Consider the following 27,242-nt stretch of genomic DNA (forward strand, 5'->3'; position numbering starts at 1 on the left):
ATTTCTTCACCATGAGGGCTAGAATTTTGGTTTCTGTTGTCACTGAAAATTGTGATCTTAGTACCTATGTGTGGCTGGAAGCAAATGCTAAAATCTCACTACACCTAGAGCCAGGTTTGCCTTTAGTTAGAATTTCATTGTATTCAAATATACACACAGCAGCTTGACTTGAGACTACCCAGTCATGATCCCCAACTTCACACTAAAATAACCGATCAATAATGCTTGAATGTCAAATACATCAAGTCAGCCCAATTATCCTGAATAAAATTTTCATGTTTTATTTTGGAAAAAAAGTTCAAATTTTCTGCTATGGAAAAAAGAATCTGAAATATTGCGAGATGCTAACAAGCTTGCTGTAATTCTGTAGAGAAAGAGGAGACATTTTTAGAGCAGTTCACTTGGTTTAGAAATGCATGGTAAGACCTGGAATAGCATGTACAGACACCCAAGTACTAAGTGGAATTAGCACAAGTGCTCAAGAGGACTTTGATTCAAGAAGTCCCGATCAACGCAGGAGTGGGCAGCAGCCCACCATGCAACACTCAGGTTTCTGCTAAATACTTTCTTGAGTGCTCATAATCTTGTCCTCTTGAGTATTGAGACTGTTTATGTATATATCTATCTCCCACAGGAAAGACATGCAAGACTGGCAGATCTGTAAGTCCTCACTTAGGTCCAAGGGCTTGATTTGCTGCGTTTGTTCAGATCCTGACATCCTAACCATGTTCAGGGCACAGCCTTAGGATTTGCTCTGGTTTTAGGGATTTCTGATGTTAGCAATCCCATGCCTTGATTCAAACCCTGAGGTTAAACTTCTGTTTTCCAAACAAAGAATCTCTTAAACTTCATTACAGCAGATCTAAAAACCTCCTAGACTCTCTATGGAAAGGCATGTGGGCCTTAATCTTTTCATAGGATCTGCTCTGCAGTGAATGTGCCACAAAGCACATGGAGGAAAGGAGCCCTCCATGCAGCCCCACCTAAATGCTTTGTTGTGGGGCTCATCCATCCCAGCCAGGTCTTGATCTTCCTTGTTTCTCTGTGGGGAAGGACTTGCCAAGAGTTCCCTGAAAAGTCAGACTTAAATCCCATGACTCCTGGCCACCAAGACCACCAGGAGTCTCCACAGGCACAGGACACAATCGTGCTCTGGTTGGGGAAACAAGAACAACCAGCTGCACACCCTGGAAAGCAAACTCTGCACCTAGTTTTTGCCAGTGCTGCTTCAATTTGCTGACTCCCCTACTCTGAAACAGGAATTCCCTACAGAGGAAAGCACTAGAGTATCCTGGGCAAGCCCAAGCACCATGGCAGCCTATTCTTTCTATGGTGGCAAAGGGCGCAGTCCACATAACATCCTTCTGCTTTATCACAGCAGAGGTTTTGCTGTGTTAATATATTTCAGCCACCTCTCTTCATCACAAACACAAAAACCCCATGACTGGATAGTTCTAATTCCTTCATTTGCATTTCTTTATTAATGCTCTACTCTATGTTCACTAGGCTGTTGCTGAAAACCCTCCTGGCAAAAGATACAGGATCAAATTGAAGACCAGAATTCTGTGTGACTTATTGCTAAAAAATGAATGGTGAGCCTAAACAACAATGCAGGAAATTATGCAGGTACTAAGTATACATTCAAAACTATCCCCTATAAGCAATCCCCAGAACACTGCATTTAACAGGCTTTAAGTGGGATATAACAACTGCTGAGCTATTCAATTGTCTTGATATAAGCTCATTAAAAAAAAAAAAAAAAGATAAAGCTTACCATTCTTTTTAATCCAACATGGTCATAGCAAATAAATCTTAAATAGCAATAATTTTAAACCATACACCAAAAAAAACCAGAACAAAACCAAAAAAACACAACAATGACAAAAAAAATCCACAAACACAAAAATTTAAATACATCATAGAAAGTCTGAGATGTTTTCTGCTGTCAGTCTACAATCAATTGCCAAACATTCTTAGGACTGAGCTCTTTATCACTGAAGAATACATACAAGAATAAACCCAGCCTGCCCTTTGTTCACACCACACAAACACAGTGTTTCTCTCTGGTATGTGATACTTACCAGTTTCCAAGAAGGACTACACTCATCCTTCAACAGTGCCCTCATAAAATAGACTTTCTTTTGCAGCTGTGTAAACTACAAAAGAAAACTAAGCAGGGATTTCTTCAAGCAGCAATAGTAGTAAGAGGCCATCAGTGCAGCCAGCAGTAACCAGCACTGATCCCACTCAGCTCAGCTGTTTAACAGAACCAAAATGCAGAGTGCATATGTGTCCTGTGCAGGCAGAAGATGTTTCGTTCGTAATTAGCTCTGGAGCCTCCTACCTGGGGAGGCACTAAACTGCACTCATCATGAAATATTAAACATCACCGATTGAAACAGGAGGATTTGTTCTCAGTGTCAGGCTTTGGCACCATAACAGGAGATGAGAGACTCAGTATCAAGTAGTGATCGCAAGAAACAATGAAGGCAAACTAATCAGAAATCCCAGCTTAGCATGAAGAGTATTACACTGGTGACAAGTCAAGGATTTTGTTCTCAGATCTGTTTGTTAGAAGCAGTTCTGTGCATTCAGCAAAGGAATCAGAAGGGAATAGCAATTACAGAGAGCTGCCACAGCTGAGCTTTTTAGACCATCACACCAGTGCACCCCATTTCCCAGCAGGATGCTCCTATTGGGAAAACCTGATATCTGCTTGATATTATTGTTCTTCCCACGGCTGTTCAAGCAGTAGGCTATTTCTGAGCAAAACTGTAATGATTCAACAGAGAAATGTTCCACCCGCAGAGGGACAAGACGTTACCTCACCAGAGCCAGCAACTTCAGTGGATTTATTGCATGTTATCCCCCAGTGGTTATTTTTCCTCCCAGTTTTAATTTTGTAGCACATAGTGGTTCCTTGGTACAAGAACAATTTGCATAACCAAGCAGAGACTCATTTTGAAGCACACTTACAACAGCATGCAAATGCCACGCTGTAAAGCTCAGAAGGGCCAGAAAGGTTTCAGTCTTGCTATTAAACCTTAATACTTCCTGAGAGCTGTGCAGTCTTACTTTTATCCCATGTTTTTACCACAGCACTGCAGGTAGTGTCATTTCAGTACAAAACAAATGAAAACTTGCAAAGATGTATCTGATCTGTTCCTCTACTAAAGTTTTGAATACTATTTTCTCTGAAAACCTAGGGGGAGAAGATAAGGTGCAATACAGAGAAGAAAAAATATTAAAACCACATTTTTGTAGGCTTGCATGGGTATAAAAAGTGAAATATTAGGGGAGATGATAGCCTAAAACACTTGCTGTTCTCCCAAAGACATAGAACTATGGCTCTTGGCAATTAACCTTCACATTTCGGTTTGCTTCCTCACAGCCCCTCAAAATGCACTGCTTTTTTTTTCTTTTTCCTTTCTTATTCTTTAATTTCCCTATGGAGATTTGGTAGGACACCATTGCATGCTTTACCGGTGCAGACAGCGTTTTAAAAAATCACTTTAAGAGAATATACAATGCCATATTTACTCCACCTTATAGTGGAAAGCAAGTTAATGATGCTGCTTTGCTATATCAGCCTGTAAATTCTGTAGTAAAAGTACCAAATAAGCACTTGATGAGGGTATTGCAGCACTCACTTGAAAACACCATATGTATGTAATTGAGGATATAGCTTCTGGATTCTCTTGGCTTTTATGTAGCTCTTCATTTATGTTTGTAGTCTGCTATACAGTCTGCATCCTTCTTGTATATACAGCTTCTGTGATGGTGTTCAATGATATGCTTTTCTGATCCTTCTTTTTCCTTTTTAATTATTCAATGTCAGAATTAATAAACAGCTTAGAACATGATAATGTCATGGCTTAGTATGGAATACATCAATTCATAAAGTAGGATGCAGGACAATTTAAAGGTACATTTCTTGGTGGCAAGAGACCTGCTCCTTTTCCAGCTGGAATACAAAGCAACAATATCCCGTTGACTGCAATTGCCTCCGGGCTTAAAAGATTCTCATGATTTTACAAATTAAGACAACCTATTTTTCATAAACATTGACAGAAGTTGTAGTCTAAGCATCATTTAAAGGCTATAAAGTGCACAATATACTCAAAGGGATTAAATTTACTTTAAAAAAAGCAATTTGCAGATCTCATGAAAAACGTTACAACAGTTTGATCCAAACATGCATGCAACCAAAACTACAAAAACTTGCTAATCTCTTCCCTTCGTTCAACCTGTCCTACAATGAAATACCTTAGGGAAGAAAACAGGCCAGAGGAAATAACTTTTAGATTTTTTTAACTCTTTGAAGAACTTGGTCTGAGTATAAGCAGAATGGGGGATCGGTGCTTTGGAGATTGAAGTGTAGTTCGGGCTTAGCTTTATCAGTTGGATTTGAGGAAATCACTGAGATCTGATTGAAGAAAGATATTCTTACCAACGGGCTTCTCCCATAGTTTCTCCCCATGTGCAAGAATGCATTAATAATCAGAGGAGCTCTGAAAAAAACCAGCACAATCCCACAAATCCTGCTACGCCCTTTGTAGAAACAGAGAAAAACAAAAGAAGGTAAAATTTGTGACTGTGGCTCCTCACAGCCTCTCCAGTCTGGATGCAGAGGTGTGGCTGTTTCTTTTTTGCAGTCAAAATCTCTCTTCACCATAACTGCTTTCAGCCACCCAGCAGAGAAGCAGGATGGGGGACATTTTCAGAAGTGTCCCAGTCTCAGGTTGGGCACATGGACTTGATGCAGAAGGCAAAGCCCAGACAGTGCAGGTCCAAAATTACATTTTCTTCCCAGGATCAAGTGAAGCAACACACACTAATTATGCATATTAGAAAACCACTCATTCTGAGGGATGGATGGTAAATTATGTGTTATATTAACATGAAGAACCACACCTCAGCAAAACAGGTATTTCTTAACTCTGTTCCTTTCCAGTTGAGTTCCTGTGCTCTATGTCCAATGTTCTCCTGCTACTAGAAAACTAAGTCTCCTTCTAGAAACAGGCCAGGCATTTTAGGCCCAAATGAAAAAAGTATGATTTTCTCATCTTAACCACTTACTATGTTTAATCTAACCCCTTGAGACATGCATCTTCTACTTTTTTGTCATTCCCAAATATGCCCTCATTTTCAGTTGCTCATAAGCAATCAAGAGCTGTAGGCTTCATACAAATACACAGTAAGAAATGGACACCTCCTCAAAGAGTTTATAGCAGGATGATATGAAAAGAAAGTGTGCGGAAAATACAAAGTCATGTGGAAGACGCAGAGCAGGAAAAACCTTTGTCAAAGGTCACTGGACAGATAAATAACAATGAGGAAACCACTAATGATGCTCAGTTTAGTGCTCTGTTTACTAGAAACACCTCCTTTTAAGCACTCCATCCTTCTACTGTAAAAAACCCCAAGCATCTTATGTAGTTGAGGAGATAGTAGGCTGTATGTTCACTTTCAGAAATCTGGAACTGCAAACACAATGATGCACTAAAATGTAACTCCCCAGGGCATCTATGAAAACCTATGCTCCTTGTGGCTGGGAAGAGATGCAGAGAAAGATGTATATTAGGCATGTGCAAAAGCATTTTCTAAGACAACAAAACATATATGGTGTGATTCTTGGGGTGTCCCATGCAGGGCCAGGAACTAGACTCAATGATCCTCATGGGTACCTTCCAGCTCAGTGTATTCTATGATTCTATGAAAACATGTACAGTGTTTTAACTGAGAAAACACAGAATCAAAGTTAAAGTAGAAAGTATAATCTATCCTGACTCTGATCCTAATCAGTGGCAGATAAATTAAATATGGAAGTTTTAATTCTTGAAGGCATATACGTATTTGATTGGTAAAAATTACTACATCAAAACCTGTGTTGATCACTGTCACTCTGCTTACCCAGTTTAACTAGTGCAGCATAAGAGACTCATGTTTCAATGACGGCCCTGTGACAGGGTCCTTTCCTTTTCTGCTGTTTCCTCTGCATTTAACAGGACTCCATGGAGGTACCCTTCTGCCACCACATACCACGGCTGCCCATCCACTTTTCCTATGCTTAATTCTACCTGTATCTTTGCTGACCCCCAGAAAGAGCCTAGGATTGTACACTGGGATGGGTGTTAGCTGCAGAACAAGGCAAGCCGCTGCAGGTAGAGACACACGTGGCAGCTTACTTTGGTGACAGGCCAGACACTGCCCTAAAATGAGCCTTCAGTGCCAGCAGGGCTCTGGGGGCACTTGTGCCAGAAGAAAAGCAAGATTTTGGCTGCTCCTTTTCTGAGTCTTGAATGAACATTTGCCACTGTCATTCACAGTCAAGGAGTTAATCCTTACCCAATTTTAAGAGACACTGCCTCACAGGCTGACAATTTGAACCTCTTCTCCTTCCTAGCACTACTGGTTACATGTTGTCAGATCATTTCCACAGATCTGTGTGTTTACATTTATCTTATTTGAGTCTTACAGATAGAAAATCCAGTGCTTCTAGTTCACCAGCTATAAAATTCTCTCTGTTCTCAGCAGAGTTTGCAATGCCTCCCAGTCACACTACTACTTTCAAATTCAATTGATTTTGGTATTCACAAATCAGATTAATGTGAATTCCTGTGGCAACTGAATGGACATTATGTCCCAATTTGAAGCATGACCATCTATCATTACCATTCATGCCACATTCATTCTGATACCACTTGGACCCAAGAAAATTTATTTGGTGTGGGGGCAAGAGTAGGAAGCTATAGGAAAAGGTGCTCCCGCCCATGGCAGGGAGGTGGGAACTACCTGATCTCTAAGGTTCCTTTCAACACAAACCATTTTATGTCTCTATGAACTATGCCAATACAGCATCGAAATTAATGTCACCTTTAAAAATCACTTTTAGATTGTGTGATTTTCCTTTTTTGAACCACATATACAGTCCTCATGGGTTCATTACATTCAAGATAACTTATGATTTTTCTCTTAAGAGAGTTTAACAATTACTTTACTACAGTCAGGATTTAATATTATCTAATGGCATATGCCAGAATAATTCTTTCAAATCATTGCAGTGTTGCCCTTCTCAAATGGAAGATAATTCCAAAAAATTCATGATGGCTAAACAAATTTGCAATGATTTAGCAAATGTGTAGATGATTCCCTATTTCGTAGATCATACTTGCAGACCATCTCTTACTCTCACCACTGTAGCTGTTCTTTTAACATTTCATTTATCAGCTATCCATGCACATTAGGTGATATCTTACTGGTACTTTTTCCAGCACAGAATGTATAGATGAACAAGGAAGAGTGGGAGAGAGAAATTTGCTACAATGAAAGGGTTGTGAGGCAACATATTTTGAAATCTTACTGCATTCTTTTCTGGGCTACTCAGAATAAATGTGAATTACTTATATACTGTGGATACACATGAACTTATCAATTGGGTTAGAAAGGTTACATCTACAGTGGCTCAGCTCCAAAGTAGTTCAAATACAGCCCTCACAAAAAATCTCAGCCTTGCCTATCGACATTAAAACAGAGCAATTTCTCTTCATAACCCACTATTGTTCCATAGTTCATGATTCTTATCTCTCTTGGTATTCGCTTCAGTGCTGGATCCAGTGCTCATCATTCAAGTAAGGAAGGATCTTTGCACATATGAAATGCAAATGCCAAGCTTCACAACCTTTTTATTTCTGGACCAGTATTATCACTTTAATTTGTCTGCTTGGTTATTGAATGATTTAACTCCACAATGATAGCAACCCTGCAAACAGTCTATAAAGTTTTATTATGTCCATTAAGATTAGACTCATATTTCTTCTATTGGCTTTTAGTGTTGCACCAAAATCAAACAGATTTGGTGTTGCCACTACAGTTACCACAAACACTTAAAACATCATGCAAAGACTAAACATTCAGCCACATAAAGCAGGATGCATAATTACACAGCAGCTGCTCACTGGCTTTGCGGATTTAACCCTGTGAGCAGAATTTGGCCTGATGATTTGGAATAGAATTCAAACAGATGCCACCACTTCTCAAATGGCTGACTTAGTTTAATGTTAAAGCATAATGTGAGCCAGATCTATGCCATCATAACTCTTTGCAATATATTTTATCTAGGATGTGCAGTCATAAAAAATACTGTTCCAGTGTCAACTCCCTTTTATTTCAAACCTGCCTTTTTTTTTACCTCCACTCTCAAGATCAAGCAGGGCCATATAGAAACAGCAAGTGCATAGATCCCCAGACCAGAGCATGCTCTGGGAATAAGACAGCAAGGGATATATGTATCCAGCATATAGGTCAAATGATTTTGGCACTGCCCAAAAATTCCTGTGAATCAGTTTTCTGAATTTAAACGCCTGCTTCCCCCTTGAATGCTAAACATGCATCTCCAGACCTTCTCCTAGTATCTAGCACTGGGTTCTGAGACATAGTATTTCAAGAGAATAGAAGCCTGAAAATGAGTGAAAATTAGCAGCTAGCTTTAAATAAGACTTTTTAGCCATTTATAGAATTTAGCCCTAGCTCTCCTAAAGCACCCTTGGCAAAAATGGTTTTTGAAAATATTGGATGCTACTAAGGTCAGGGAGACTGCTCCTTTAAGGGAGCTGAAAGCTTTACGAGTAAACCACAGGAGCACTGAGGGGAAAGCACTTTAAATACACAGTCCTGTTTTCAGCTACCAGCAAGAGCATCCTTTTGAGGAGAACGAGTTATTTCCTTTGCAAAAGCTTTCCCAGACAGCCCATAGTCCACTCCAGCACTGATCCCCATGAAAGAGGGGACCTGCAAGGTGTCTCCATCTGATTCACAACCGTCTCCTGCACCAACATGGTACAGGGCTCTGCTCCAAAGGGCAGCTGGACCTCTAGCACTCCTACCCACGCAACACTATGCCATGGATCCTAAAAGAGCTGGAAATAAGCTTGTTGTTGTGTCAAACAACATTGTCTTATTCACTACATGGGGAAGAAAGGGAGCTGGAGCCAAGCCTTCTTCAGTGTCTCTGCATACACATGCACACATATACGTAGGTTTGACACTTGCACCGACAACCTTCCACCCCACTGAGTGGGGAGGATGGGGGAAGGGAGCCATGCAGAACCTGGGATCTATCAGGCCACAGGATGCAGACACTTGGGTAAACTGGGTAGCAGACTGTTAGCAGATAAAGACAACAACCTTTTTAATGTATTAGAAATTCATCCAGAAGAGTGATAAAGGAGATTTTTGGAGGAAAGGGAAGATCAAAATAATAATAGTTTCAAAGCACTGTACTTATTTTAGACATTCTAACAGCATGTTTCCATAGGAACTAGAATGCAAAGGAGCACACTGCAGCAGTGTTCACAATGTTGTGTGGTTTAGTGGCTTGTGAAGGCTTAGTTAAGGCCACCATGACCACACTGATAGTGCCAGGCACCTGCTGCCTTTGCTGCACAACAGGATTTTAGCTATGATGTTTTGCAAAATCCAGGAAAAGAACCATTTTTCCCATATTTTTCCCTCTTATCCTGCAGGCATGGATGCTTTCACATCTTCACGCAGCCACATTACTAAGTACTGCCCACCCAGATACACTTCATGTGGGGCATGAAGACAGAAGTGTTTAACCGAGGCATTTCACAAACCTGTGTGGGAGGGGTTGCTTGCTTGTTGAGGAGGTGGGATGTCCTAAAGAGTAGCACCTGGGCCTGGCTTTTGTATCCAGCTTTGGACCCACCTGCTGAGTGACCTCATGTAAATCATGTCAGGTGAGATCTGCTCCATCTGTCAGCAGCCTGAAACGCACCTAGCCCAGCTCAGCAGGTAAGCACTTGCCTGGCCAACAGGACAGTGTCTGATCCTGCCAAAGACACACCATGGACAGGTCCCTTGTTCCCAAAGCACCCACACAATCACCCCTACACCCACCTAGTCACATACACTACACATTTCACCCACATATCAATGTGCCACATGGTAATTGATTATTTTCTCCATTGAAAACTGTCAGACACAAGGTGAGGTCTGTGTTGCAGCTCACCAGAGCAGAATTTAACAGCATGAAGTGTGTATTGTGTGTCTTGGAGCAAGGCATGGGAATGTGGGTGCTTTTGGTAACCCTGCTACTGGGACAGCACTGCAGACCTTTACAATGTGGGAAACCAGACCTGGTACAGTGTCATGCTTAACTCCTTCTGTGCCACTCCCTCAAGTGAGCTGTCCTCAAAACTAAAATGGGGGCTATTTCTAAGGCAGAAATAATTAGTTGCCTCCAAAAGAGAAGTGTTTGAAGCAAAGAAACCCAGTCTATCACATCCAGGAGACAAGGACCTGGGACTGAACAGGAGGATTAAGCTATTTAATTGCATAGACATCATGTACTCAAAGAGAACAAAACTGCTCCAGAGCAAATGGACTGTGCATCTCTCCCTTTGAAGTGGTGTGAGCCTGAATGACCAGTTGAACTTTAGATGGTAAAAATGAGACAAAATTACTCCCACCTCCTGTGCTGTCATTCCTGAATGCATGCAATGGTGCAGTGGCACCAATCCTATTTTTAAAGGGCTTTCTCACCAACTGATGACAAGGGCCGTGAACTAGTTGTACTTATGGATTGAGGAAAAAAAATAGAACTTTGTTACTCATGGATTTTAAAACCCCTTAATATACATATATATTGAAACCTGCCTAACTCATACAAGCAAAGTTGGATAATTTTCAACAATCAGGGCAAAACACGTTCTTCCTTGGACCTGCCAGGTTTAACTTCATATTCCAGTTAGAAACGAAACCAAAAAGCTGGTCAAATGTCTCTCTCCAGAAGCATCATCCAGACCATAGCTGGCAGGGCAAAGCAATCTCAGACCAAACACTCAATCACTTGTAATCACCAATAAATATCTTTATGCTGTTGTGGAAGTGCCAAAAACTTTTTTTTTAAAAGTTACATTGTATAAATCAGGGATTCCCTATAGCACAGAAGTATTTCACAAATAGTATAACAAACATAATAATTGAGATATCTAGATCCTCTACATATTTCAGTGTTTCTTGCTCATCAGAACAGCTTCTCTTGTACATCCTGCCCTAAGAATTCATCTTTAATTACAGATTTGACAAATAAATATAGATATAGGATGTCTGAATTCATGTCTTATTTCAAATGTTACAATAACAGTTTCAGTCAGTGAAAGGATAGAAGAAAATATTTGGGAAACCCTGACAGCCTCACACTGAAATTCTGTGTTTAAAACCTGAATATTGAGAAGAAGAACATTCTGAATATTCAATCTCTCTTCATACCTCTCCAATAAAGCCCCTTTGGGAAGGTGCTTTGAAACTGTATCCATTATGTCTACACCTTTTATTTTAAGGCTCAGAAGCAGTAGGTTACAAATACACATATTATCTAGGCTTCAGTGCCTCTGAAGTCATACACTGAAGTGGAAGAAGACAAACTGTAATGCCAATTTTTCAATCCAAATGAAATTTACTAGCCCAAACCAGTGCTGCAACAGAGATGAAAAAGCAGGATATAAGTTTTGCACGCTTGTATGTATTTGCACAACTCCAGATGCAAACACTGAAATTTCCAGCTGGGAACAAAGCCACAAGCCACATTAAGATGTACTAAACACAGAGAACAGTCTACTTTATAGCCCAAATTAAACAAAACAACACATATAGCATACAGACAGCATATAGTATATAGATATTAGAATTTCTTATATTGTTATTTTTACACTGCATAACTCAGTCTACAATAAAGAGTACAGTGTTCTGCACTGGACAAGTCGACTGCTGTGAACTCACCCAAGCACTCAGCTTTCTGTTCTGGATCCCCTTGAGGGCAAGTCAGATCCAGGTCTTCTCTCTTGCATCCAAACTTTGCCTGTTTTTACCCAAGACCACATCTCGCTCTGGGAAACCATTGTTTTCAAAGGGAGCAACAATGCCCAGGGCAGTGAGTAAGCCCAGCAAGGGCCAGGCTGCAGGACCTCCTTAGGGGCTAAGAACAAGCAAGGATCTGCCAACCTGGCCACCCACTGCTGGAAGCATTTCTCCAGCTTAGCTTTCCCACCGCAAATTCTTGATGCAAAGAAACAATTAAAAAAAAAAGGCAATCCAGGCATTTATCCTCCAGGCTGGAGAGAAAGAAGGAGGCTGCCACGGCAGTGCCTGTTTTGAATGCTTGGCAGGTACACAGGCACAAGGGGGATGATGCTATAGATAAGCATAGACAGAAATAGCTAGAAGGATGAGCTGGCTCAGGGTAGCAGTGGGGAAAGGCAGCAATCTCCCTTCTCCCGTGATTGCACCAAAACCAGCACCTGACCCGCAGACTCACCAAGAGTGGTGACAGCAGATGATCCCCCCAAGCTCTGAAACTCACACTGGAAATATCCTCCTCACACAGATTCCCTTCCCCATCTTGGGTATGTCCTTTGAGGGCTGCATCTTCTCAGCCTTCTTCTGACTCAGAGTATAAAACCTGCTTGCTGCCTGTCGGGGGTTTTGGTGCTGTTCCCAGAATCCTGCCAGGAAGCTGCAGCTCACAGATTCCTCTGTGCCAGCAGGAAAATCCAGTAACTATGGCTCTGAAGATACTGCCAAAGCACTGACCTGGAGTATCTGGGCAGCCACCTCATTTTTTCCCCATAAGCAGTCTCATGCAGTTCTCCCTGCTGCTCTTACCAGCCCACAAAGAGAAAAGCACAGAGGTGTCAGCCGGCACTTAATGCAAATCAGCTGCAAAAATACAAAACAGTTAAATGTAAGAGTTTTACCCAGCTGCCACCATTTAATAAGCCTTTGTTTCCCCCTCCCTCTCTATGTAATGACAAAGTCTAATTTTGTTCTAAAATTGGAAAACAGTCTCACCTGACTGTACCTGCACTGGGAAACAAGAAGGATTAAAAATCTGCTTTTTAAAGGTGCTTGAGCAGGAAAAGATTAGGAAGTGCCTTCTCTACCATGTGCAGTATCAAAGCCCAGGAACCAGCCCTTTGGTTGTCAGTATAATGGGATCACACTGAGAAACCCCATGACTTGAGAAGGGTTGAGATGGGGATGGACACTGAGCTCAGCTAGAGGCGGCAGTCTGGGAAGAGTCAATCCTACTCAATCTGAGAAAAAAGATGGAAAAAAAGAGATGATGGGAAGTAAAGAAAGGGGAGAGTCATGAGCATCATTGCTGTGGTTTCCCTGACGAGAAGCAAAGGTGGTGAGGGCATGACAAGATGTGCACCTGAGAAGAGAGAGACCACAGAAGACCAGGTCTTAGTCACAGACAACTGAAATTATGTGATAAAGCAGAATTCATGAGTGGGGCAGACAGCCAGGGATGTGGAAGTGTAACAGAAGGAGGAAACAGGCATGGGAAGAAAGAGATGTCAGGAGAAGAGGAAGGAGAACAATCTGAGGCACAAACAAAAGACTCAGTGGTTAGAAAAACACTGAGAAAAAAAGGAGGAAAATAAATCACAAACCAACACCAACTCCATTTTAAATGAAATTGTGTGGAGTGCTGCTCCATCTGGATTACTACAAATCCATGGGGCCTGGTGGGACTCATCCCAGAACCCTCAAAGAACTGGCTGATGTCATTGCAAAACCTCTCAGGATGATTTTTGAGCAGTCATGAGCCATGCCACCACAGCACTCTTCACCTCCCATGTCACCACTATATCGCCCTAGGGAAAAGGCACATACAGACATAGGATAGAATGCTGGTATTACAGGAGAGCTGCTGCCTTGCCCACCTGCTGCCAGCACTACTGGCTCAGGTTGCTTGAGGAAACCTCGTAGGCTACAGCCATCCCAAGTATCTTCCCAGGGATGAGACCACCTTCCAAGATAGGACTGAAATGGGTGACCATGTGAGAATGGTCTAACTGGGGACATGTCCTAACACTCTAACTCCCAAAACAGGCCTGGGAGAAAGCTGGCTGGCAGGGGTCAAATTCAGGCCAGGGACCATTCCAGCAGTTCCCCAGTGCAGACAGACAGGTTCTCCTTGGGGCCTGGCAATGTTCTTTGCTAAAAGAGACAAATTTACAGCTTAAAATAATATTGGACTTCTTCAGACAAAACCTATTATTTTTTTACCCCCCTTCATCTGCCTTGACTACTCTGGAAAATCAGTAAAAATAGTATGTTTGTCATGGTAGGAAAACTCAAGAACATAAAATAAATGGCTTTTGAGATGGGGCTGAAAAAGGAAAATGTTAAGTCCAGAAAGATAAAAGTGACAGCAGAGATACAAAATAAAACTTAGATTTGATGCAAACAGAAGCAACAGCAAGGACTGGCTTTAAACAATTTGTGCCCAGAAAGTCTTCAGGCACATTTACATGTTGCTCTTAATGAAGGAAACCATTATTGTTACAAAAATTACTGCACTTTTTTTTTCTGATTATGTTGTCTTGTTAGACAAGAATCAATGTTGCATGACAGTGTTTTGGTAGTACTAGAGCACCCACTGAAGTTTAAATTAAATCTTTTCAAACTCATTAAGCAAAGTATATGTGGACCATTAAAATAAAGATCATGTTTGAAAAATTTACAGGCTGTAAACTGTTTCTTTTCCTATCAAAGATTCCTATCAACTACAGTTACCTTCTTTCAAATTAATGGAGAAATAAGTTTGAAAAGAAGGCAAATGCGACCAGAAGTTAGGTGGGGAATTTTTTGACAGTTGATTGAAATAATTGTTTTGCATCAAGCAGCTGGTAATTTCAGACTCGCCTTCCTGTGTATTTTGTTCACAATAAGGGGAAGAGTTATCATGTTTTCTTTGTCAAAGGGGAGAGCACAGTTGAAGTAATTTACAATTTGATGTTTACCATTTAAATGATGGGTAAGAAAACAAGAACAGTAACAGATGGGCTTCTTTTAACTGAATTTAAGTTTTTTAGAGCTATTTCTGGTTAAAACAAATACCAAATAGCAAACACAATATGCCTCCCTGCTCCATAATATTAATCTGAGATTTAACATCTACATTTATTGAATTAAAAGTGAGCTGGAGTCCAGTTTTTAAGGTATATAATTAATACAACATAATGTCACATTTTTGATTTGTGAAGCTCTTGAATGAACTATTTTATTTGCAAAGAGTCCTTAAATATCTGTTTAACATTTTACTATGATTTGGTTGCTGACTACTTTCACAGCTAAAAACCTGCCTTGGATGCCTGATCTTCCTCACCAACACAAACTGCCTTAAGCTCTTTTTTTGACTAGGAATAAACAGTTAAGGTAACTAATTGAGAATCTCCTTATAGGCAACCATACACATACAGCTTATTTGCCACTACAGTTTTAGAACACTCTTCCACATAAACTATCACATATTTCAGTCTTATGCAAAGACAACTGAGTCAGTAAAAGAGAGGACACTCAGTTTGCCTCTAGGAAATAAACTAGTGACAAATCGCAACACTTTGTCAGTCAAGCTAGCAACAGCCAAAAAACCCCTATACAAAGCCCATTGTAACCAAAACTAGATATCCTCAAGAACTATTCAAGTATGAAATCAGACACAAGAAGAACACAATGCACCCAAGCAGCTCACAAGAACAGATGCAACAACACTAAAAATAAAAAACTAAAACACTTTATTTATGTACAAAGAACTTGTGTGTTATGATGTGCTGGTTTGGGCTGGGTTAGAGTTAGTTTTCTTCACAGTAGCTGCTAGGGGGCTGTGTTTTGGATTTGTGCTGGAACTCAGGGGTGTTTTAGTTACTGCTCAGCAGGGCTTAGGCAGCATCAATGACTTTTCTGCTCCTCACTCCACCTCAAAAACAAGTGGGCTGGGAGCATACCAGAAGTTGTAAGGGGACACAGCTGAGACAGCTGACTGCACATGACCACACTATGTGGTGTGGTGCTTAGCCTACAAAGCTCAAGGAAGAAGGAAGATGTTCAAAGGGATGGTGTTTGTCTTCCCAAGTCACCCTTATGTGTGATTGAACCCAGCTTTCCCAGAGATGGCTGAACACCTGCATGCCCATGGGAAGTGGTGAATTAATTCCTTGATTTGCTTTCCTTGCACGTACAGCTTTTGCTTTACCTGTTAGACTGTCTTTATCTCAATCTATGAGTTTTCTCACTTTTTCGCTTCTCTCCCCTATCCTGCTAAGAAGGAATGCATGAGGGGGTGACTGGGGTTAAACCATGACAAAAATTTGAAATTTGACAGCTTCAATGTGTTTTTAGTTGATATTTTGCTTGTTTATTTTTTAAATCACAGTTTCTGGAAAAACATTATCACTGAATGTCCTAGTTCAGCAGGAGGGACCAGCTAACACTTTGTGAGGGTGATCAAAGCTGTGTATTCTACCCCCTCTATTCATTCCCCAAGGACAATGGGCCATTAGCAGCAGCTGCCCAGGGAGTCATTATCACCTTCACACCCAGCCTGAGGGGGCGTGGCTGCTAATGGGCCATCAACAGTTCAACAATACCCCCTGGCTCCCAGAGTTAATCACCCATTGTGTGAGTCCCCGCCCAGGGGGAGGGACTGGGTGCTCTCTGAGGGTACATAAGTGGTGGGTAAGAAGACCTTGGGAACTTCTTGTGGGATCCAGAGGAGCAGCAGGACCTCGACAGGAGGAGATCACTGCTCTCACACAGACCACAGCCCTCGCCTGCACCAACAGGTTTTTCACTTCCTTTTGCTCTGGACCTGGGGGGGGGAGCCACAGGGGTCTCGGCACAAGGGCAAACAAACCCCCTTGGGTTTGTGCCCCAGGACACTGGGTTATACTGCTGGGGTTTTGTGAATTAAAAGCAATTTCCCTTTAGTGTCAGTGTATTTATTGTAATATTATTATTAAATTTTAGCTCTGACTTATAATCTCTCTTGTGGTGAGTTCATTTCACCTGCTGGTTTGCCTTTAAACCAGCACACTGAATCACCTCAGAAATAACCACATTTTAGCTAAATGCACTTGTATATTTATCTTTTTTCTAAATTGAAAGCATGCTCATATAGTTACTATGTAGCACAGACTACACAGGCAGCAAGTTAAGATCACCGTAAGAATCTCTTACGTGTCACGGTTTACTTTATGTCCCTCTAAGTATGTCCTAAAGTACTATAGTTCATATTCATGACCTATCTTCTTTTTAACTTCCTGGTGAGTTTCAAGCAACTTCGATGGAAGCATGGAGTTTCCATAAGCTTTGTGAAATTGGTGATTAAGAAGGAGAGCTAAGAAAAGGCTGTAAAGTAGCTTTAACTTCATATGACAACAGGAAGTCTTCATGGGAAAGCTTTTCCTTAATGATGGGAAAGCTGCAACTGTATAAAACTATTTTATGAGACACCAAGGAACGCATCTCTTCATCCAGGTTTCTCTCCCCTGGTGTCTATCTGTTGCCTAATAAGGTGCAGTTGTGATTGATGTTTCCACAGCAATTCCGGCATCACTAAGGACTCCCCTGCACATGGCTTCCCTGATACGTAAGGGTTTAGTATATCTCAGTCAAAAAGTGAACTAATCATGAGAGAAAAACCCATTAGAAACTAAGCTTCAATAATTCCTCTGCTAGTTTTGTAATAAGTAGTATAATTCTTTAGTCTTGAAATCTATAAAATTGTGATTTTTTAAAAAATTCTACTAATCTTTAGTGTACATCCGTTCATGCACATGTTACAGTTGATGAATGCTACAGTTTTTTATTTTGAAAGGATTTACTTTTTTCCTGAATCAATTGTAATTTGAAAAAAATTGAATTTAAAGAATGTCCCATTGCTTTTGTCTTAAAAAGTAGGGTGGAGCACCTTGTGCCCATAAGAAAGCTTTCCAAAAATGACTAAACACAGTTGAAATGTTACAGACGGTTCAGAAACAGCTTATTCTTCCTGCTCCTCTTTTTGCTGATACTCTTATTTTGACATGGTAGCACATACTGTATACATGAAAAGCCTTATAAATACTGGTAATTCTGCACAAGAACTCTTATATTTACAAGCATAAGATTTCTTTGTTCTAGCTCTAGTTTTAAGGACCAGTGATTCAACCCTGGAGTAAGGAGGGAAAGTAGAAGCATAGGGATGTCCATCAACCTGGCAAAAGATCATGGATCACACCAGTCACAGATCTCTGGTGAGAACCCAAACTTCGAAACACTGAAGGAGAGGCTCCAATTACTAAGGTTCTTCTCTCTATCTACTTTTCATTGCTGATTCTGTGGATGCTAAAATCCTAAATGTTTGTCAACAACAACAACTTCACTTATATTGCTCTAGAAGATTAAATAATTCCGAGCACCACAGATAGACTTTCTTCCAAAGGATTGGTTTTCCCATAGTAATACTGGTATTTGATGTGCATACGTGGTGACTTACCAAGTTACTCGTATTGAGGGGACTATTCTAGTACCTGGCCAGATTCAACCTCCAGTCATGCTTGGTATCAATTAAATATTTCCAGATGCCTGAACAGAGCCAGTCTAAAAGAGTACCCATGCAATTAATGAGTGCTATACATTCTCATCAGTGCATGTGAAAATGGGTCAGGAGCATTTTAAAATGTGCACATGTAAAAGATGATGTCTCAAGATGCCTTCCAGCTCTCCTTCTGAGCCTACAATATTCACCATTGTGATATTGCTCACAGGCTTTATCTGTTTCTAATATACTGCAGGTCATTTCACCTTCTTTGAAAGCTTTTGTTTTGTTCCTGGAGTTTACTTTCTCATCATCCCGCCAAGTTTTATTTCTGTCCACCCATCCCTTTGACTTCTTGTGATCTTCTCACTTAATTATTCCTCTTAATCGGTTCTCACTAACCTCAGCTTCATGCCTTCCCTTCTATATTTCCACTTAACTTTAAACTATGTTTGCAGTCATACCATACTAATTGTTTCATTAAATTATGTATGAAGAGATAAGTACCATCGTAAGACACAGGTGAAGTTGCTAATGATTCCCTCAAAGAATTAGCTCTGACAGACCTTTAACCTTGCTAATAGATTTCATTTTACTCACTACATCTACTGTGGCTTAAGATCCTGCCCACAGACACTGTAACACTAATAGTTAACCAGTGCAACTGGTTCATTTCTGTGTTTTTCAGCCATAGTGAGCCAGATATGTTTAATGTTATTCCTACACAATTCCCAGCAGCCAAGGCCTGAGCCTGTGTAATGATGTGTGTCATTGAGAGCACCCTCCTGCAGTCTGCAGAGCCCAGCCCTGCCAGCAGCCAGTCTCCTGAAGGATCAGTTAGTAGCAAGAATAGAAAGTTTGAGCTGTGTAAATAAGAAGCGTTCATGTGGTTGGGAAGGGAGGCACTAATCACTGTGCTAACAGAATATTCTGTCTACAAAAAGGACCATAAGTACACAGAGATCAATGATCAGCTTATTGATATCAAATAAGAGGATTAAATATTGCATTTACCGGACATGTTTTTATATTCATTCCTCTCCATATCCCAAGCAATTTTCTCTTGCCTCTCAGAAAAAAAACACTCAAAGTGAACTCTCACAGTATAAAAGTAAATAAGCAGCATGAACAGCCAAGATTCACTAGGTTTGTGGGAAGCCAACATATCAGCAGAAAAAAAACAGATCTCTTCTGTTCTCCAAAGATACTTCATAGAGCACATATTCTTTTGTTACAGCAGCAACAGGAGGTGGCATAAACTCTTCCACCTTATTTTGACAAGGTGCCTACACTTATTTTCTCTCACAAGAAAGATGAGCTGTTCCCTTATGGACTGCAAGGTTGGATAAAGGAAATGGGGCCTGCAGAAAGGCTTGTAGACTAATCAGCAAGGTCTGACTTTTGCTACAAATGGAGACAACCACATTCTCCAGGAAAGAGTGGCTATTAACAGTTTCACGTACCTAAAGGCAAAGAGGAACCTCTGCATTGCTCTAACCTTTCATACAGGTATAGTCACTCTGTGGGAATAAAGGTGAGATGTCAACTCAGAAGAATTATTCTAGTCCACTTGAGAAGATGCTCAGTAATGGATGCCCCAGTGATACCCTCAAGTCATGTGTAAAGAACAAGACATTCTGCAAAGGGAAGCTTCAGCTCTGACAGACCCTTACACCCAACAGACCAGATTCCAGGAGTATCAATTCCATTATGTACTGCAGAATTTTCCTCAGGATATTGTCCTACCAATGATTTACGGGTGTATTTTTTTCAGAATTAATTAATTCTTCCTTTGGATCAAGTGGTGATAACAGGTTTTGTAATTCCAGTTGGTCTACTCCAAGAGCATGACATAAGCCAACTGGACTGTTACAGTAGCAGCACACTTTATTTCAATGCAGTTTGCAATACTATAGGCTAGCAATTAAGGGAAAATCAAAACTCCTTTAATAACATTTTAAAAAATAAAATAAAATTTGGCATATTAGGAAATACAACCTGGATGTTTTTATAGGCCTGCAGACACAAACTATTTTCAAAACAATAAACAAATGAAGATCCAACAGTCTCAATCCACTGGAATTTTAATGTAAAATTGTAAACATGTGAAAACTGTATTCTCAGTCAAGGTACATTGCCTTTTGAGGCTAGTAAGAAAAAGTAGAAGAAATGCAAAAGAAAAGAGAGGAAAAAGAAATGCATCTGAAGCAGTGCCTGCAAGACCCAGGAAGAATTTCTGTTTTCACTGATGAGGACAGGATGGTCTGATGGAGACATGATATCTATAATAACATCTTTCAGAAGTTCTAGAGGAAAAGGCTAGTTGTTGCAGGATGTCCAACAACCTACCCTAAATATTCAAAATTTATAGCAAGAGTCATTAGACCCTGTAAGAAGCAGATCTGTGGTCTGATTCATCCAAATAGTTAGTGAAGCCAATGAGACTCTTGACAAGCCTCAGTTCTCAGAGGAGTATCATCATGCAACATCATTTTCCAATTTAAAATCTCTCTTTCAGCCAGCACATATTAAAACAGGCAATTTTAAAGTGTCCATGAGAGACCCTGCCTCAGTAAATCAGGTATCCATAACTGAACGTCATATAACTCAGCTGTTCCACTGTGGTAGAGTTGCTGGAACTGCCTCAGTACAAAGTGAGAGGAGGCATTCAAGCCTCAAGGAGTTTTCTTGCTCATTCATGACCAATACTTTGTTGTAGCATTCACTTAACAAATTGTTCATCTTTGAGAAGAGATTGTTAATTCCCAGGAAAGGCTTGTGTTAAAGGGCAGAAAGCTGCAATTTTAACTTTCTTGCTAGGGATTTTCTTCAAAATTAGAAAAAAACCCAAACAGAACAATAAAACAAGATTTGAACTGACCCACCACTACTGATCAAGCACAAGACTCATTACACAGCGAAACTATTTTTACCAGCATCCCCACTCAGTTTCACCAGTTGATGATCTCTGGAGATAAAACCAGTGCAGTGTAACACAAACATAATCATGCTGTTAGGGACACTAACAAGTGGTTCATGAGCAAAGCATTAAATGGGCCAAAGATCAGGTAAAGATATGAAGGGCATTCAGGGCTTTATATTGTCCTGGTCATGGATGAGATGCAGCAGAGGAGGTCAGTGTAGAAGACAGTACAACAAGAAAGGTCAGCCAGGAGGGTGGTGTACACAGTTGTGACAGGGAAGCAGTGGCATCAGAAAGGGGGCACACAACACCTAGAGGGTGTTACAGGAAAAGTGTCAGCATTTGAAGTAGAATGATGTGTAGGTAACTCCCTGATATGGGAGTGGGTAGAAAGCAGTCGACTGTGCTCTATGCACAGAAAAGTATGCAGAAAAAAAAGGAGGAAAATATCTATTTTACCTGCATGCCTCGAATACTGATGACACACACACAAGAAAAACAGAGGTAGAATAAGGTGTAGAATGGCATGGCAGGACATCAAGTATGTAGTCTTGGAAAGAGCTTACCTAGCGGTGGTAACTGCAACTGCGAGAGGTGGGTCCCATCCAGGAGCTAAAAAGAAAACCACCACCGAGAGATGGGGAGGAGAGAATGAATTTATAAAGCAATAGCTTGGCACAAAACATCAACATGTTTCCAAATAAAATGTTTCTCATGCGCAGTGCAGTGTCAACAGCAGAAATATAAATCCAAGGACATTTATTTTTTCAAGACAAAAAAGCTGAAAAAGTTGTCAGGTGTGGCAAAGTTTTAAGATACCCATCAGTAGTGGCAAAAAAACCCAGCAGAGTAATTTTTCTGAGAGCTGTTTCCTTCTTTCCTTCCTTTATCAATAGATCAGCTTTCCTTTTTGCCTTTATCCAGACTTGCATGGCTATGATATCACCTAACAGGTCAGTTAAGCAATATCAAAATTTTCTCCTAACTGAACCAAAACATTATTTTCAAAGCATTTCAGTATGTATCTATACATGATCCACTATAATTTGTGTCCTGTTCTAGTGAGGAGATGAGTCTTTTGGCAACATGGTATTTCCTAACCTTTCTTGCCTTTTGCCCAGGGGAAGGAAGGTGGGGAATCAAAAAAACAACAGATCGCGAAGATTTTTACTGATGGTAGAATAATTGAGATGGATAGGGGAATCAGGCCAGGAATTTATAGCAGGGGGCGAGGGAATGGATAAACTGAGGGAGACTAGAAGAGAGACTTAGAAAAAAGGAACCTGGTTGCTTTCCTTTGGGGTGCAGAAGGTGGTGACAGTAAACACCTGTTTCCACTCATTGTCACAGCAAGTTTGTTCTCAATCGTTTATATGATATATTTGGGGTATGGGAGGAGAGCTCAAGCTCCTTCATCTACTTCTCTAAACTTTCTTCTACCTCTCCATCACCAATTGCAATATAAGCAAAGCAATCCCTTTCATATCCTTCAAAGTTTCATCTTCACTGAACACCATCCGTAGTCTCCAGAGTTCTAATTTATATCCTATTACAGTACTACACGGGAATTAAATTAGCAGATGCCAAGCCAATTGCCCAGGGAATTTTAGCAAAGTAGTCCTTGAAATTTAGTAAGCATGAAACACGTATTCACTGCAAAAATAGAATGATGTGGGTTTCTCTAAAAACTGCAGTCAATTCACAATTATGTATGTTCTATTCTAATCTAGAAGTAGCATTGACCTCTAAATATATGAAATATTTATATTACCCTTAAGAGTGAAAATTGAGAAAAATACTTGTTCTAAAGCCAGCTATACACCTATATTCAGGCCTCCTACGTTCAGAAAATCCCTTAGAGACAAATATCTAATAAATATATTCTTCAAAAAGATTTACAAAATTTTTTTCTTTGTTTTTAAATACAGGCTTTTGGTATATTCTTGATCTTTTTTCATATTCAAAAGGGGAACAATTATTTACTTTTCTTCCACTTTTTATGGACCAGCATGCAAAGCATGCTTTTGACTCCATAGAAACAGCATTTTAATGTCAGTCAAATTAATAAAGCCCTGAAATTTACAGGAACCAATTTTAAGCAGCATTGGAGGCAGACAGAAGAAGAATGGTCTTGTAAATCAGAAAATGGAGAACAGGACCCAAGCTTTCTACATTTATTTTTGAAAGGTTTGTTATGTCAGCAAAGACTTCCTCTTCCTTCCTTAAGAGTTAAACTCACTTGAGCAAGAAACAGCCTGAATCTCTCCTTCAGAGAAATATTTATATGTGATAACTGTTCATACCCTGAGTAATATTTGGGTGAGCAAAAGGCTTACAATAAATTTCTGGCAAGTTTTTCTTTTTCAGAAAGTCAAAACTAATACAAAGGTTTGTATCCCAGTATTCGGTAATGTAATAAGAATGAAGCATTGCAGGAAAAATTTAAACCTTTTCCTTAAGAGAGGAAATGTAGGATCATTGCTGATGCTCCTGAGAAACCTCCTAGCTACTGTAGTGATAGATCCCAACAGTGGAACACAGACAAATCTGTAACTGGAGCTCAAATGTAAAGAGATGAAATCTGACAGGAATTATGTGAATGCTACAAAGACATAAATGCCAGGCTACAGTCCTGTGTACTTCCTTCACGAAAAATAAATGAGCCTACATTTAATTACCTGTAAGAGTAAGCAAAATAAAGAAGAGTAGAACAAATTTAACATTGAAAAACCTGCAATAAAAAATTATGAGTCACTCCTCCAAACCCTCATCATTAAAAATAAATTACAATACAATTATTTGTCAGTTGTTAGTTCAGCCTTTGAGGGAAGCTGCATTGCTTTTTCTCTAGCTTTTTCCCCCTCCTCGGACTGTAGGTAGAAAAAGCTTATACACATACATATAAATAACATGTATAGAAATGAGGCATTAAAAAAAAATCATGAAATATCGGGAGACCTGCAAGAAAAATTAGTAGGACTGCAATGAGTATCATTATAATCTACTAGGAAAAATAGCAACGAAGATTGTTTCAGACTTGGTCCTTATAGCACGCATAAGTTATAACAAGCTCTCTATGAGCCCATACTATATAACAGTGTGGAATTTGGAGGAAAACTGAGCCCACAGGCCCAGAAACGCGCCCTCACTAAATCCCAGCCCCACAGAGCAACACACTTCCATGCTGTCCTGTCCTCATCTTTCTAACTGATAAACACAGACGTCATGCCAGCAAAAGACCCCTTTGGATCCGAAAGTCCTTAAACTGGATGAGGAAGGGTCACCCTCCATCCTACACCACAAGTCTAACGAAGCAGCTGCAGGAAGAGTAAACAGAGAACAGGGATGCATGCAGAGAAAACCCTGAGAAAGTCTGCAGAGCCCTACAGACTGAAGTATTGGATTTTGAATAGCTGAAGTGCTGCCAGAATTCAGACCAGCTAACACTGATGATGCTCACATCGTGGTGTTACTAACTCAGTGGTGGCAACTACAGTTCTGAATGAGATACAGCACTGCCTCAAAAATGCACACCCAAGCACATACCACACCATTGATTCATTCTCCAGAACTATGATATGTATTTCCGTACAGTGCTTTGAACTTGCATCAGCAAGATCAATAGTGCTGCCATTTACAGATCTGAACTCTCCAGCCTCACCATTACTACTTCAGCATACATGAAAGACTAGTGGGAGATAAAGGGATCAGGTTCAGCTCAGTGTGTTAAGACACTAGAAAAATCAAACAAATCTTTGACTGCAAATTACTTCAAAGGTTAAGATGGAAACTGAACAAGTTACCTGCCATAACATCTTCTAAGCAATATATTTACTGTAAAGCATTAAATTATCCACCTTATTTCTTAACAGTCTTAATGCCAAACACCAACTCAGCCTGCTACACAGTAGGTCTCCTGACTTTCTAGAGTGATCTTTCAAGTTGCTCATCAGCTGATGATTTTCCCTTATCTAACATTAAATTGGGATTTGTACTTACATGTAAGCTTCAAAGGAGTAGAATACTGTTTTGGTAGAGACTGTCTACCCCATCCTACTTCTCAGGTCTCTGGCTGCCACAGCCTCTTCACAGAGTGGTGGCTCCTATCTCTCCATCTGAGCAGAAAATTAAGGACTTAGGAAAAGGAAGTTTACTTCCAGCTAGAAAATTACATCCATTTGCAGACAGCCTCTACCATGCATTGAGGATGTAAGTGGAATCATTCAAGAAGTCAGTTCCCCCTGAGAAATCATTTTCACTCTTCAAAAAAAAAACAACAAAAAGTATTTCCTCCTCAGTAATCTTAAGCTTATAAAATGTGTGGTTCCCACTCCAGTCTTGTAGGAGGTACACACTCTAGCAATACCAGACAATGAAAGGACTGTCAATTAAGGCCAGTTTTTAAAACAGTCTGGCAATACCCCAGAATGGTCTAGGGAACTATTCACACCACTCTCAAAAGCAGCATGGATAAGACTAAATCAGGTCTGGCTCTCACACAGTTTCCCAACACTAGACCAGTGAGTTTTAGCACTCCCAACATGCCTTACTGCTGACCCCGTGTGCCCACAGCACATACCCTCCGTTTCACACTAAAAAGTACTCTGGTGATCACCGTATTTCATAAGCTTTGAATGGGAAAAAAATGCACACCGATCAATAACTATGTTGCACAGGGCACTGTGAGTCCCAGAGGAGATTCCAAGCTGAGTGCTGAGCAGTGCAGAACAATTTTCAGCATAGAGGAGGGCACACAGAACAGGGTAAGTCACTCCCTGTCACATACCCTGGTTCTTGCTCAGCACACCAGACCAGTCTAATAAGATTTTCCACATTTGCAGGTGGCACCATAATTCTGAGACTTCATAAGATTTTGGTTCATTTAAAAAAACCTTCGGGAACCTATAGATGTGGTTGTAAAAGAACAGAACTATGGTGATATTTAAAGAGAAACAGAAACTGCACAATTACAGCTTATACTGGACAAGAACAGAATACAGGCAAGTCATGGAGGCACCAGCGTGAATGCCACCTTCTTGCCACATTTGATTCAAAATTTCATAAAACCAGAAAGTAATTTTTGCAAGAATTCAGAAAAATTCTTCTCAAAAACTAAATTTGATGGGAATCTCAAATACATTTCTCTGTGGCTGAATGTGTGAACATAAACTCAGCGTGACCACCCTCTGAATAATTAAAGTCTAGAATCAACAAAAATAAGCCAATTTCATTTTTATGATAGCTGCTTTTGGACTACTTTGGGGCTGCAAATGATCCCAGCTGATAAGATCTTCTCAAATGAGTACTTTTTTCTAGTAGGCATCCAGTATCAGGAGATCTGAAGTATTGTGAATGTTCTAGCATCTATACATGTGCAAAAGGCATTATGTGGATTGTGTCCTGGAATATACATAACTAATTTTTGTGTATTTTGTCCATCTTTGAGACAGTAAGTTATACAAGCAGGAGTTTTGATGATTCAGGCAGACAGCTAGAAAGAACAGACCTCAATTACTCTCTTTTTAAAATGTATACTTGTAAATTAAGAAGCATTTCAAGATTAGGCATCTGTCCAATTCTTTTTATCATTTACTGTATTATGCTAATTAGGATGCTGTTTCTTTAATTATCATTTGAAGAAAAAATTGCATTCAGTCCCTTGATCTTCCTTAAAACCATTCCCATGCTTGATTCCCCCATAGGCTTTTAATCATCCTGTTTCAGTGTGAAACTCCACATTTGAGAAAAACTCTCAAAACTGGTTCACTAAGAAAGTTTAAATTGTTTTCTCTCATTGGACCTACATGCTCTACCACTTGACAGCTTTAATAGGAAAAACTATATATTTCAAACTAATCCTACCTTTTGCACTAAATGCAGACAAATGCAAAAACTTAATGTACTGTATATGTAACATATTAAATGCAA

The 27,242-nt window shown here is 40.1% G+C and overlaps 1 protein-coding gene across 3 annotated transcripts in view; it reads right to left on the reverse strand.

Annotated features, from left to right (window-relative positions):
• Positions 1-27,242, reverse strand: part of MTUS2 (microtubule associated scaffold protein 2) — a 291,758-nt gene that overhangs the window by 248,083 nt on the left and 16,433 nt on the right. For 2 of the 3 annotated variants that reach the window (XM_071553242.1, XM_071553213.1), the window contains exon 1: positions 12,338-12,391. The exons of the other annotated variant lie outside the window; for it this stretch is intronic. The gene's annotated coding sequence lies outside the window, so the exon portion shown is untranslated. Of the gene's footprint in view, positions 1-12,337; positions 12,392-27,242 lie in introns of those variants that run through there. 3 annotated transcript variants of the gene reach the window in all.

This window comes from Pithys albifrons, chromosome 1, assembly GCF_047495875.1.
Source record: "Pithys albifrons albifrons isolate INPA30051 chromosome 1, PitAlb_v1, whole genome shotgun sequence".
NCBI lineage: Eukaryota > Metazoa > Chordata > Aves > Passeriformes > Thamnophilidae > Pithys > Pithys albifrons.